The sequence below is a fragment of the Bubalus kerabau genome, chromosome 11, assembly GCF_029407905.1.
Source record: "Bubalus kerabau isolate K-KA32 ecotype Philippines breed swamp buffalo chromosome 11, PCC_UOA_SB_1v2, whole genome shotgun sequence".
Lineage (NCBI taxonomy): Eukaryota > Metazoa > Chordata > Mammalia > Artiodactyla > Bovidae > Bubalus > Bubalus kerabau.
Genome location: NC_073634.1, coordinates 31,241,854 through 31,255,589, shown reverse-complemented (window position 1 = coordinate 31,255,589; position 13,736 = coordinate 31,241,854). Strand labels below are relative to the sequence as shown.

General features: G+C 44.8%; 1 protein-coding gene and 1 long non-coding RNA gene across 8 annotated transcripts in view; one reads left to right on the top strand and one right to left on the bottom strand.

Annotated features, from left to right (window-relative positions):
• Positions 1-13,736, bottom strand: part of PRKCE (protein kinase C epsilon) — a 546,248-nt gene that overhangs the window by 140,302 nt on the left and 392,210 nt on the right. The gene's annotated exons all lie outside the window — the stretch shown is intronic.
• Positions 1-13,736, top strand: part of LOC129623009 (uncharacterized) — a 28,287-nt gene that overhangs the window by 2,520 nt on the left and 12,031 nt on the right. Inside the window, exons 1-3 of one of the 2 annotated variants that reach the window (XR_008700246.1) lie at positions 8,852-8,986; positions 9,415-9,507; positions 10,310-10,404. This is a non-coding gene — a long non-coding RNA (uncharacterized LOC129623009). Of the gene's footprint in view, positions 1-8,851; positions 8,987-9,414; positions 9,508-10,309; positions 10,405-13,736 lie in introns of those variants that run through there. The other variant, XR_008700245.1, reaches the window with a different exon arrangement.

Genomic DNA, 13,736 nt, shown 5'->3' with positions numbered 1-13,736 from the left:
GGGTTCTAGCCAGGCTGCCTCTCTCAGCCCATGGCCTCAGAGTTCTCCCAAGACCATCGGGGAAGGGGGGCGGGTGCAGGTTATGAGACTGAGCTGTGGTGAAGCCACTCCAGATGTGAGAAGGACCAGGGGAGGTCTGCGGAGAGGAAGCAGCTGTTATTTCTTGACATTTGATGGAGCAGTTCCCAGAAACCTATAGGTAATGTGCTCAGAACTAAGACCTGTGATGGGAGACACACTGGCCAAGGAAGAACATAATACCACACACATAAACACACGGGCCCCTCCTTAAAGAAGCAGGGAAAGCCCCCAGTCAGCTTTCAGTCACTCAGTCATATCCAACTCTTTGCGACTCCATGGACTGCAGCATGCCAGGCTTCCCTATCCATCACTAATTCCTGGAGTCTGCTCAAACTCATGTCCATCAAGTTGGTGATGCTGTCCAACCATCTCATCTTCTATCATCCCGTTCTCTACCCACCTTCAATCTTTCCCAGCATCAGGGTCTTTTCCAATGAGTCAGTTCTCCTCAGGTAGCCAAAGTATTGAAGTTTCAGTTTCAGCATCAGTCCTTCCAATGAATATTCAGGACTGATTTCCTTTAAGATGGACTGGTTGGCTCTCCTTGCAGTCCAAGGGACTCTCAAGAGTCTTCTCCAGCACCACAGCTCAAAAGCATAAATTCTTGGGTGCTCAGCTTTCTTTATGGTCCAACTCTCACATCCATACAGGACTAATGGAAAAACTACAGCTTTGACTATATGGACCTTTGTCAGTAATGTTTCTGCTTTTTAATATGCTGTCTAGGTTGGTCATAGCTTTTCTTCCAAGGAGTAAGTGTCTTTTAATTTCATGGGTGCAGTCACAACCTGCAGTGATTTCGGAGCCCCCAAAAATAAAGTCTCTCGCTGTTTCCATTGTTTTTCCATCTATTTGCCAAGAAGTGAAGGGGCCAGATGCCATGATCTTACTTTTTTGAATGTTGAGTTTTAAGCCAGTTTTTTCATTTTCCTCTTTCACTTTCATCAAGAGGCTCTTTAGTTCCTCTTCGCTTTCTGTCATAAGGGTGGTGCCATCTGCATATCTGAGGTTATTGATATTTCTCCCAGCAATCTTGATTCCAGCTTGTGCTTCAACCGGTCTGGCATTTCACATAATGTACTCTGCATATAAGTTAAATAAGCAGGGTGACAATATACAGCCTTGACGTACTCCTTTTCCTATTTGGAACCAGTCTGTTGTTCCATGTCCAGTTCCAACTGCTACTTCTTGACCTGCATACAGATTTCTCAAGAGGAAGGTCAGGTGGTCTGGTATTGCCATCTCTTGAAGAATTTTCCACAGTTTGTTGTGATCCACACAGTCAAAGGCTTTAGCATAGTCAATGAAGTAGAAGTAGATGTTCTTCTGGAATTCTCTTGCTTTTTCTATAATCCAGCAGATGTTGGCAATTTGATCTCTGGTTCCTCTGCCTTTCTAATTCCAGCTTAATATCTGGAAGTTCTTGGTTCACAGATTGTTGAAGCCTAGCTTGGAGAATTTTGAGCATTATTTTGCTAGCATGTGAGATTAGTACAATTGTGCGGTAGTTTGAGCATTCTTTGGCATTGCCTCTTTGGAATTGGAATGAAAACTGACTTTTTCCAGTCCTGTGGCCACTGCTGAGTTTTCCATATTTGCTGGCATATTGGCACTTTCACAGCATCATCTTTTAGGATTTGAAATAGTTCAGCTGGAATTCCATCACCTCCACTAGCTTTGTTCGTAGTGATACTTCCTAAGGCCCACTTGATTTCACACTCCAGGATGTCTGGCTCTAGGTGAGTGATCACACCATGGTTGTTATCTGGGTCACTAATATCTTTTTTGTATAGTTCTTCTATGCATTCTTGCCACCTGTTCTTGATATCTTCTGCTTCTGTTGGGTCCATACTTTTTCTTTTATTGTGCCCATCTTTGAAATGTTCCCTTGGTATCTCTAATTTTCTCGAAGAGATCTCTCTACTCTTTCCCATTCTATTGGTTTCCTCTATTTCTTTGCACTGATCACTCAGGAAGGCTTTTTTATAACTACTATCGTTCACTGATACTCACCATAGACTGGCGCTGTTCTCAGTGCTTTATCCAAGGTACTTCATCTACACCTCTATGCAGTAGGTACTAATATCTCCACTTTTCAAATGAAGAAACTCCAGCATGGAGAGGTGAAGAAACTTGCTCAATGGTATTTACCTCATTAGAAACAGATGGTCTGACTCCAGAGCCCAAAATCTTAACCTCCATGTAGGCTGCCAAACACCCTGGAATTCAGAGGACTTCTGTTGTTGTCTTGGCTGTCACATGGGGCAAATCACTTGGTCTCTGAACTTGGATTTCCCCATCTCTGAACATGGAAGTTGGATGGAAGATCTCTGAGGTACATCCTTTCATGTATATTAACCGAGTGTACTTCTCTGACTGGCACTGGGCTCCTCTAGGGTAAGCAGAAATGGACAACCACAGTCTTAGCTGTCAAGGACCAGCCTGGAGGGATTCTCTCCAGCCAGAATATCTGATTATTCATAACAAGAGGACCCTTCTAGGCTGCCTTAGGAAGTCTGAACTCCTTGATTGGCACCCCCAGCTCTGTGGGGACAGGACCCAATCTATTCTCCATCTGCTGGCTCCTTTGGTGAGCACCAGTCTCTTCTGGCCTTCCTGCTAGGGCTCATGCTAATTCCTAGTCCCAAAAATATTCCTAAGCATCACCAGCTCATCCAAAGGACCCATCTCCTACCTCCTTCAAGACAGCTGCACTTTCCATTTTCCCAAACTCCTCCATCATTTACTGCAGGGCCCATCCTATTTATCATATTACTTATTAGCTTATATTATTACTCAATACATATATTATCTTGTATATTTCAGTCTTATTTCCCAGATGTGGCTTTTTCTTTTTGACTTCCCACAGCAAGTAATGTAAAGACATGCATGTAAAAGAATTCAGAGTTTGTCTACAGGTTTCATCAAGGTTTCTCTTTGCCAAGAAGAGGTTCTAAATTAGATTACCTTGTCTCAAGTCCACTCCTCTCAAAGGAGAGCTGTGTCACTCTGGGAAAGTTACTTAATTTCTTCAAGCCTCAGTTTCTTTATTTAATATAAAAAGGAAATGGTAATAGCACCTTCTTATTAGAACTGTGTGAGGATTAAATGATAAAAAGCATAAAGATACTTGGCACAGTACCCAACAAAAGTGAAAGTTCAATATTAATTGCCCTTATGACTGCGGTAGATAGTCTCCAAAGATGGCCCCATTAGTACTCCTTCCCTGATGGGCATGCTCCTCCTATCAAAAGACAGAATCTTCTTCCCTCCCCTTGAGCCTGGGCTGGCCTTGTGGCTTACTTTGGACAAGTGGATACAAAGAAGTGATACTAACTATGCCAGGTCTGGGTCTACCTGTTAAGAGGCCTGGCAGCCTCTGGAACTCTCTGGGGGCAGCCAGCCACCATACTGGAAAGAAGCCTGGGCTAAGCCACTGGAGGATGAGCACCAGATGTATGGGTGACGCCTCCTGGCACCTTCCAGCCCAGCCCAGCCACCAGCTGGATACAGCCAAACAAGGGACACCAGCTGATGCCACTTGGAGCAGAAAAGCCACCTAGTCCAGTTTCCCAAGTTTCTGGCCCATGGAATAAGAGGAATGATTTAGTTTTAAAAGCCACTAAGTTTTGAGGTGATTTGTTGCATAGCCTTAGAAAACTGAATCAATCAATATAAATATTGTAATTCAATGCTCAAAATTCTCCAAGCCAGGCTTCAGCAATACGTGAACTTCCAGATGTTCAAGCTGGTTTTAGAAAAGGCAGAGGAACCAGAGATCAAATTGCCAACATCCGCTGGATCATGGAAAAAACAAGCAAGTTCCAGAAAAACATCTATTTCTGCTTGATTGACTATGCCAAAGCCTTTGACTGTGTGGATCACAATAAACTGTGGAAAATTGTGAAAGAGTTGGGAATACCAGACCGCCTGACCTGTCTCTTGAGAAACCTATATGCAGGTCAGGAAGCAACAGTTAGAACTGTACATGGAACAACAGACTGGTTCCAAAAAGGAAAAGGATAATGTGAAGGCTGTATATTGTCACCCTGCTTATTTAACTTCTATGCAGAGTACATCATGAGAAACGCTGGGCTGGAAGAAGCACAAGCTGGAATCAAGATTGCCAGAAGAAATATCAATAACCTCAGATATGTGAATGACACCACCCTTATGGCAGAAAGTGAAGAGGAACTAAAGAGCCTCTTGATGAAAGTGAAAGAGGAGAGTGAAAAAGTTGGCTTAAAGCTCAACATTCAGAAAACTAAGATCATGGCATCTGGTCCCATCACTTCATGGGAAACAGATGGGGAAACAGTGGAAACAGTGGCTGACTTTATTTTTTGGGGCTCCAAAATCACTGCAGATGGTGACTGCAGCCATGAAATTAAGACACTTACTCCTTGAAAGGAAAGTTATGACCAACCTAGACAGCATATTAAAAAGCAGAGACATTACTTTGTCAACAAAGGCCCATCTAGTCAAGGCTATGGTTTTTCTAGTAGTCATGTGTGGATGTGAGAGTTGGACTATAAAAATAGCTGAGTGCCGAAGAACTGATGCTTTTGAACTGTGGTGTTGGAGAAGACTCTTGAGAGTCCCTTGGACTGCAAGGAGATCCAACCAGTCCATCCTAAAGGAGATCAGTCCTGGATGTTCATTGGAAGGACTGATGTTGAAGCTGAAACTCCAATATTTTGGCCACCTGATACGAAGAGCTGACTCATTTGAAAAGACCCTGATGCTGGGTAAGATTGAGGGCAGGAGAAGAAGGGGACGACAGAGGATGAGATGGTTGGATGGTATCAACGACTGAATGGACATGAATTTGGGTAAACTCTGGGAGTTGGTGATGGACAGGGAGGCCTGGCATGCTGCAGTTCATGGGGTCGCAAAGAATGGGACACAACTGAGTGACTGAACTGAACTGGATTCTTATGATTAGGCAAACTGAAGTCAATCAGTAAGTTCGCACTGAAGGGTTAATAAATGTGAGACAAGTATTTTTTATCCATTATGACCCTAAGAGTTAAAGCAGGGGAAAAAAGAAAAAAGTATGACTATTACCTAACTCCTTACCTCAAGGTTTTTATAGTCTAGCATAATGGGAAACACTATCACAGACATAATTACCATATAAAGCAGCAGAGGGGACATAGTACCATAGTTTAACAATCTTAATAAGTGCAAGGATGAAGAAACTGGACTATGTTCAGAAGGACAGGATTGAGGGGGGGTCCCAGATAACACAGTTATTTGTGCAGAAAGAGACATTTTAGATGGATCTTGAAGGCTAATAAGACAGGAAATTACACACACACACATTTCAAAGAGACAGTGACTGAAAAATGCCTCTGAGAGCTCTAGGTCCTCTCATGCAACTTTTCTCAGTGGGGCAGCAGGATAAACTCAGCTGGGGTGGGGGCGGGGGGGGGGGTGGTCACAGGGCCTGTACAAGAGACTCAATTCCACCCCATATATCTGTGAGAATTTCAAGAACAACCCACCTGTTTTCTTATCCTTTAAAAGATGTGATAGTCCCGTTAAGTCCCACCACAGGATCACATAGAATTGAGTGCTTTGAAATCCAGAACACACTTTCCACACAAACATCAAGGTATAAATACTGAGGCTCTGAACTCCCATAGACCACAGTCTATGGTGACCCAAAATACCCTCTATTTCTGAGCAAAGTCTTATAAACCTTAGAGTGTTGTCATTTCCAGCATGGTTTGGGCTAAGTCCTCACCTGCTGATGGTGGGCTGGGCTGCTGCTCAGACCTGGTGCCTGTTCCAGGCTCACTAACACCAGGTTTCAGGGAGCCTTGGCCAATGCCCACTGAACCTATGAGTTTCTTGAAATGGAGACACAGGCTTTCAGGCTGGTAACGTAACAAGCTCAAGGCTGCCTACACACTGGTAGCCCCCCATCAGAAATGCTCTCTTTCCCTTTGAGCCATCCATGCAAATGCTCCAGTCTTCCAGGCCCGGCAGAGCCCCATCAGCTCTGCCTAGCAGACCCTGACTCTCCAGCCCTCCTGGAACCCCAACAATGGTCTGGCACCTAATTCTGGCCAATCCTGCTCTGCCCACTCCATTCCAAATATACTCTTCTGAAGGATAAGACTCACAGTGTATGAATCTTCTGCAAATCCCAACAGGCCTAGGACGGTGCCTGGGGCAGTCACTTAGTGATTAATTGTAAAGCCAGTTCTCTAAAAATAGGTGGCCATGCCACTACCAGGCAGTGTTTCTTCAAGTGCTGTCAGCAACCACCTTGCGTTAAAAAAATGCTGATCCAAGTAATCTAGACCTCCGGGTAGGGGACCCTACCATCTGCCATTTAACCAGCTCCCCGGGAGATGCATACACCCTAGTATTGAGACCTCTGCCATAAGGGTGGTGCACTAATCCACTCACACAGCAGGGTCTGTGTCTGGCAGCACTCATAACACAGGGCGTGGGGTTCTGCTGGGGAGACCAAGGAGACCTCTTACTCTGGGGGGACTTCCCACCACCATGCCTAACGAAAATAACGAGGGGTAATGGCTCCCTGGTCTCTGTCTTGCTTCCAAACGCCTATGTGGTGATGTGTTGTCATTCCTGGCGTTAAAAGTGACCTGCCTAAGTCCATAACTAATGTCTGCTTCACCTTTTTTCCTCTGTAATCTTCCCAGAAATGACTGATCTCTGTAATACTACATGTGGACCGCCACATTGCGCCGTGAGTGGAGGTCATCTGATCCTTGCTTCTATACCTTCATGCTGCCTGCAGACGAGAATGGGCCTTTCTCTTCCAGCTGGATAGCTCCAGTTCTGTAAATGAAACTGTGACCTTTAGCAGCAGCACTGATGATAACTGCTTCATTTTCCATACTTTCCCGTTTTCATTACATGACGAATTCTTGGCAAAGGGTTTCTTTCTCACCGCCGAAAGCACTGGCAGGCCACAGCTGTGAAAGCCTGAGCTGGGAAACCTGAAATTTCATTAATATCGCAAAAAGCACACACCTTGGGAGAGAAACTTTACCCATGACTAATGAGAGTCACTTAATGAGGAGACTATAGAGAGGATTAAAATGCTTCATCCTTTTCTCTTAGCCTCCTGACTAGGAGCTTCTAGGGTTACAAGGCTTTTTCAAAAATCACCCCTTGCTTAGCCAGTCAGCCTCTGAGCATCAATGCCCGTCATTGCCTGGGTGTTTTTCAGCGGAGCCTATAAAATCTCCCAAGTCATCTGGAACTTTCCAGGATAACTGGGATGCAAGACAAATACACAATATTTTAACCTTTAATGAATCCTACTGCTGGCCACAAGCAGAGGTGAAAGTTCAGGAAGGCTGGGGGTAAGGAGGTAGCCTGACCATACAAGGGTGAGTCCCTCAGACACACTCAGGCTCACTTTTAGAGACAAATGGTAGTTTCCTCAGCACAAGCCAAAGGTGGGAGTTCCTTCCATAGGCAAAGGCCGTCCTGTCTCCTGCCACCCCCACAAGGAACGTTGCCAGGAAAAGGAGCGCTGGAGCGAAGCGGGCCGGGCGAGCCCTCAGATCCAGTCCTGGCTCTTCATGAATCACAGGCCCCAGGCGATTTCTCTCACTGACCTGTGCCTGTTTCCTCATCTATCAAACGAAAATACACCAGCACCCAGCCTATCTAGTAGGTTCTGTGGAGATAAAGTGAGGCAATGACGCACAAGGACCCCAGGAAGCAATGTGAGATTGCGTGTGCGCTACCTGCCAGGCACGGTGCTGGAGGCATGCATGTTATCACTAAGCTCCTGGCAGCCTGTGGAGGGGAGCGCAACTATAGCTGTCCCTCGGCATTCAAAGGGGATTGGTTCTAGGACCGCATAGATACCAAAACCTGCCAATGCTCAAGTCCCTTATATAAAACGGTGAAGGATTTACATATGACCTACACACAAACTCCTGCATTTTTAAAACATTGTTTTACTTGGCTGCGTCTGGTCTCAGTTGCAGCACACACAGGATCTTTGCTGCGTCACTGGGATTTTCGCTGTGGTACAAGGACTTTGCTTGTGGCACAAAGGCTCCAGACCGTGGTGTGCAGGCTTAGTTGCTCCTAAGCACGTGGGGTCTTAGTTTCCCAAGCAGGGATCTAACCCCGCTCCCCAACATTGAAAGGTGGTTCTTAACCACTCGACCTTCAGGGAAGATCGTCTCTAGATTACTTATGATACCTAATACAATGTAAATGCTATTTAAATCGTTATGGGCATAGCAAATTCAAGTTTTCCTTTTGGGAAATTTTTTCCAAATATTTTCCATCTGTGGTTGGCTGAATCCATGGATGTGGAACCCAAGGATGTGGAGGTACTTCTGCTTTGTGGACGAGGAAACCAAGATTTGTGAGCTTTCTCAATATCTGGTGTAAGTTTTTTAAAAAACAGAGAAAATAATAGGTCTCTGGAAACTAAATGGTTGTTGTGAGACGCCCTGTCTCTAATAGGCTGAGAGATGAGTGTGTCTAAGGTGAGAGGTGGTTAAAAAAAAAACAAAAAAGTTTGGATTCTCTCCCATGCTAATTGCAGTCAATTAGTAGGAGCTGTGAGGAGCAATGCGACTGGAATATAACAGAATCCTATTCAGGATTCTACAGCCATATGCTGAAAGGGGGAGAATGATGGATTAGCTGCAAGACACAAATCAGCTGATTTTAATTCCCCAAATGATTCCTGCTGGGCTTAATCACACTAGCTGTCACTACCATCCTTGCCACAGCATGACTTTACTGAGCACTTATTCTCCCTAAGTGGGCTTCAGCTATACATACATATGCATGCATGCACACACATGCACGCACACACACACATGCAAATGGGCACACACCGGTAGAAAAGCCTTTGTGTTGGCCTTCAGATATTTATAATTGGCTTGGAGAGGTTAGTCGAGCTAGTCACGCTGTATACTCTGGGTGCCAAGTGAGAAGAGTCATTAATAAACACTAAAGGGGTTTGAATGAACCGAAGGGTTCACAGAGGACATGGGATGTGAGTGCAGCAGCTGGAGATCTGGTTAACCAGAGAAGTGGGGCTGCGGCACCCCAAGCTAGGGGCACAGGTGGAAGGCAGGGATCTGCCCGGCAGCATCCAGAAAGTGGGCAGTGAAACTGAGGAGCTGACGGAGATCCAGCAGAGGACATTTTATTCTACAGGCCACTGGCAGGGCCCAAAGTCCCAGAAGAGGGTGGCAAAGTGGAGAAGCTCTTTCCTTGTGTTTGTAAAACTCCTGCCAGGAGTGGTCCATTTCTAATAAAAATCAGAATGGCTACCCCACTAAAATCTGTTGTTCTTGTTACTACTCAAAATAGTGTTTACGGCACGTCTGCTGAAATGTCCATTCCTACACACACGGAGCTTGCTACATCACAAGAAAAGCTGCACAACAACAGGATGCTCTACAGGTAAGGAATGCGAGGACAAGTGTAAGATACACACCCCAGGGAAGTTCCTACCTAGCAAAAAAGGAAACACAAAATGAAAACTACTCCTCTCGGGGAAAAGAAACTTACTTGATCTATGGAAGACAAAGACAGCAGGGATCCTAGGATTTGGACAGCAGGAAGACAGGGACTATCCCACATCATGCGGGACCAGCAGAAACCAGGGGTGGACTGGGAGGTGAAAAGGGGCAAATTCATTTAAGTGGGTAATTCATTTTTGCTGGGACATAATTACAGTGTGCTACAGAAAAGTGTTATTATAGCAGCAACCCTAGGAAACATTCATTCTGGCAATCCTAAAGGCAGAAGCTTTAGATCTTCTACATCCCCTAATCACCTCTGAAAGATGCAACCACTTTTGAGGAGTAACAGTGATGGAAGAGAAGGGACAGCACTTCACAACCTTTGGCACGGACACTTCTCAGAAAAGCCCACGGGTGATTTGGGTAACTGTATCTTCTGCCCTTCTAGTAACCCTCACTGTCACATATCACTGCCCTGAGCGATTCTGGGGTGACACGAAAAGCTCAAGTCAGACAGGCAACCAGGAAGACCCTCCAGAGAGGCCCAGTGTGGGTTTAAAGGATTCAGCCACTGACAAGGAAGTTTATGTCTGGAGCACTGGTGTTTTCTCGTTGAGTCTGCTGTGCCTCTGACTGTATCCTTATCTGGAAGGTTCTTGAGTGCTGTAATCTCAGTGGCAAGCACATTGTCCACGTTCTTAGATGATGGAGACAAGTAAACATACATGTTCCATCCCCAGGATTCAAGGACCCCAAAGAGCTGTCAGCTCCATCCACCCACTCAGCCACCCAGCAGCTTTCCAAGTGAGGACTTTTCACCACTCCCTGATGGGAGGTAGTTTAACTTTCTAATGGGTTTATAAAGTCTTTGAGCCATGGTTTCTGGGTGGACTGTCTTCCTTACATCACAGCAAGGGCATTGAGAAAAAAAGCATGGTATGGGAAGCATTTACTCAAATATGTAGTTTGGGAAGGGGGCCGTTAATCACAGAGCCTTCTGTTACACGGACCCCAGTAAATCCCCCTAAACATTATTTCCTTCACTTACATTTTTTAAAAAAGAGAGTGAGCTGGAGGAGTTTGATATTTTCTTACAGTTTCCTTTTTCCTGACTCTCTGTACAGGATGATGTAGTTGTTTACTTTAAGGCTCAGGAGTCAGCCAGCATTGTATAAAAAGCTTTCCCACACACACACACAAAAAAACCCATAATAAGACAAACTCCATGATGTTTAAGCAATTAGCAACACATGAACTGGCTTGCTCATGCTCTCACTCCAGGATCTGCTCTTTCCTTCTGCTGCAGCGGCCACGCACCCTGGGACTGGGGAAAAGGGAAGACTTTCCATTTCACAGGGAGATGGGCGGGGGTTGGTGTGAGGGGTGCAGGCAAAGGAGTGGGTGTGGGGACAGTGAATAAAGATGCTCTTCATTGGTCCCCTCACCAACCCTTTGTGAAATTAAATTCCAAACCTCAGTATGCCTATCCATAAAATGGGGAGGGAGGATGATAAAACTGCAAGAAACGTGGCGAGCCAGTCACACCTGAAAGTGGTTAACGTGTTAGCTGAGGCAGCACAGCATGGTGAGCACTAGCGCAACGGGGTGGACACTGCTTGGGTCCAGGTCCCAGCTCAGCTATTTACTAGCTGTGTGATTTTTGCAGAAGGTAATTTACCTCTCTGTGTCTCAGGATACGTCTACATTATAAGGCCCCTTGCGAGGATTATATTAATCAAAATATGTCAAGAGCTTTAAAAATGGTACATAGTAAATGCTGTAAAAATATCAGCTGCTATTATTTTGGGCTTACAGAAAACATTCTATAAATCTTCGGCGCTGGTGATGGCAGCAAGGAAAGCTATTTTCCACCAGTGGAGGGTATGGGGGAAGGAGGCACGGGAAGGGGCATGTCCCCCACAGAGCATATGTCAGGATCTGGAGAGAACATGTTTGATTCATATAACTGCAAAGCAGTTCATTTATAATATAATTTTGTAGAGAGAAAATAAAGATTTCTATGGTTTTCATTACTCACCAATGAAATGTTTGATGACATCTTCTTGGCTATAAAACAAGATTTTAGAATGTTGAAAAACACCAAAGTAGTGGAGACTAGGAGGGATTTCTCCCCTAAGCAGAGCTGCGTGCTGAAAAGGTGAGGCTGGGTTGGGTTACTCCCTGAGAATTCTCAACCTGTGAAGGGGAGGTCCTAGCCTGGGTTGAAGACGGGCCAGTGTTTCTGCAGATAACCTCGAGACTTCAGCCCCCTCTTGGCCTTGGTCTTGGGAAGGAGATAGGGTCTATGCTTTATCCTTTGAGTTAAACAGACCATGGGACTAGTGGCTGCACTTCCTGTCCTTGAGACAGACCTCACTGCCAAAGACAACAGGAAAAACGAGACTTTGGTGGCAAAATAATGATACGCAGACATTGTCCTCAAGCTCATTTTTACTACAGTGAGAATTTTTTTTGAGGCAATATCATCATTTAAAATGCTAATATCTACAGCAGTTGATTTTTTTCATGATCTTGTTCTCCTCTCTTCCCTTTTATTATATACCTACAGAAGAATATATAAAATATATATTTTAAAGAATAATCAAAACAAACTTCCTTTTAGTCATGATGTGTGTGTGCTCAGTCATGTCCAACTCTTTGGGACCCCATGGATTGTAGCCTGCCAGTCTCCTCTGTCCATGGGATTTTTCAGGCAAGAAAGCTGGAGTGCATTGCCATTTCCTTCTCCAGGGGATTTTCCCCACCCAGGGGTCGAACCTGTGTCTCCTGCATTGCAGGCAGATTCTTTACCCACTGAGCCATCAGGGATAGGAGGTGGTTGCTGGTCTTCAGAAGCTGTTTTAACCCTCTCTGATCGCATCCCCTCCTCCACTTCCCACCAGGAGTAATCACCAGGTAGACCTTCCTGGTAATTATTGCCTTAAACTGTTTTTCTTTATAGTTTCATCACCTCTGCGTTTATCTCTAAACAATACATTGTTTAATGTTTCCTATTTGGGGACTTTATATAAATGCAGTTATGCTGCATAGCTCTTTCTGGGACTGACTTGCATCTTTGTATGTGTCTCCTTCTTTGTCATAACCAGCTCTTCTGGTTGAGATCTTAGTTTGTAAAAGCGCCCTTTCTTTTAAAAGACATCCCTAAAATATCATGACAGCAACTGAACTGATTCATTCTGTTCCCTTGGATGTGAACTGTCTGCCGTATTTTAGTAAGCTGTGGCCAGTCCCTCACCTTCTGTATTCAAATACTACTTCCATATATTAGAGTGACATTTTTGGTAGATTTAAAGATGGAAGAAATGCATTCAAACCTTCCAAATGATAACCATCCTCCAAAAGGAGGTATTTTCCCTTTAAGTACCATATTCCTCATATTTTTCGCAGTTTTCTGTTTCTTCCAGTTTTGTCCAACTGCTCACACTCTTCTCTACTCTTGTCTTTCCTTACCTATGAAGTCTAAATGTCCATTTTTATGGGAATTGGGATTTTAAGTTTCACATCATTACCTTAACCTTTGAAAAATTTATGTAGATTTTGACAAAGCCCTCCAACTTAATACTTTTTGCTCCCACAAAAATGTCTATTTGGATCAAATGGGATTTTTACTCATAATCCTATAAAGTAGTAGGGCCACTTCCTACAGATGAGGACGGAGCATCTGAATGCATGCATTTGGGGCTGAAGATCCAGGAATTAAGGAGTAGCTCATAGAGCTAAAGAGAAGCTGCCTTTCAGGGGATGTGGATGCCCAGGAATCACATGGTTTGGGGCTGGAAGCATCCATCTATCATTTTAAGTTTTTGGAGGACCCTGTTTGTTTCTGCCCGTGGCATCCACGAGATGCTGACTTCCTGTGTTTACCCAGTGCCGAGGACACTGGGCTCTCTTCAGTTCCCACGGTGATGGGCTGATCCCATCTGCCTCCCATCCCTCTAGAGGCTAATGTGGTTTAAAGCTGCAGAGATCAGCACTGAGACAGGCGACTGGAGGGAAGGATCCAAACGAAGTAAACAAGCACAACTGCCTCCGACAGGTCTTGCTCCTTGTCACAAAATAATGAGACCACATGGAGCCCATCCCAAAGGTGCTAACAGACTCTCATCACTGTGCTCCTCAAAGACGGATGGGATCCAGGGTTCTTAC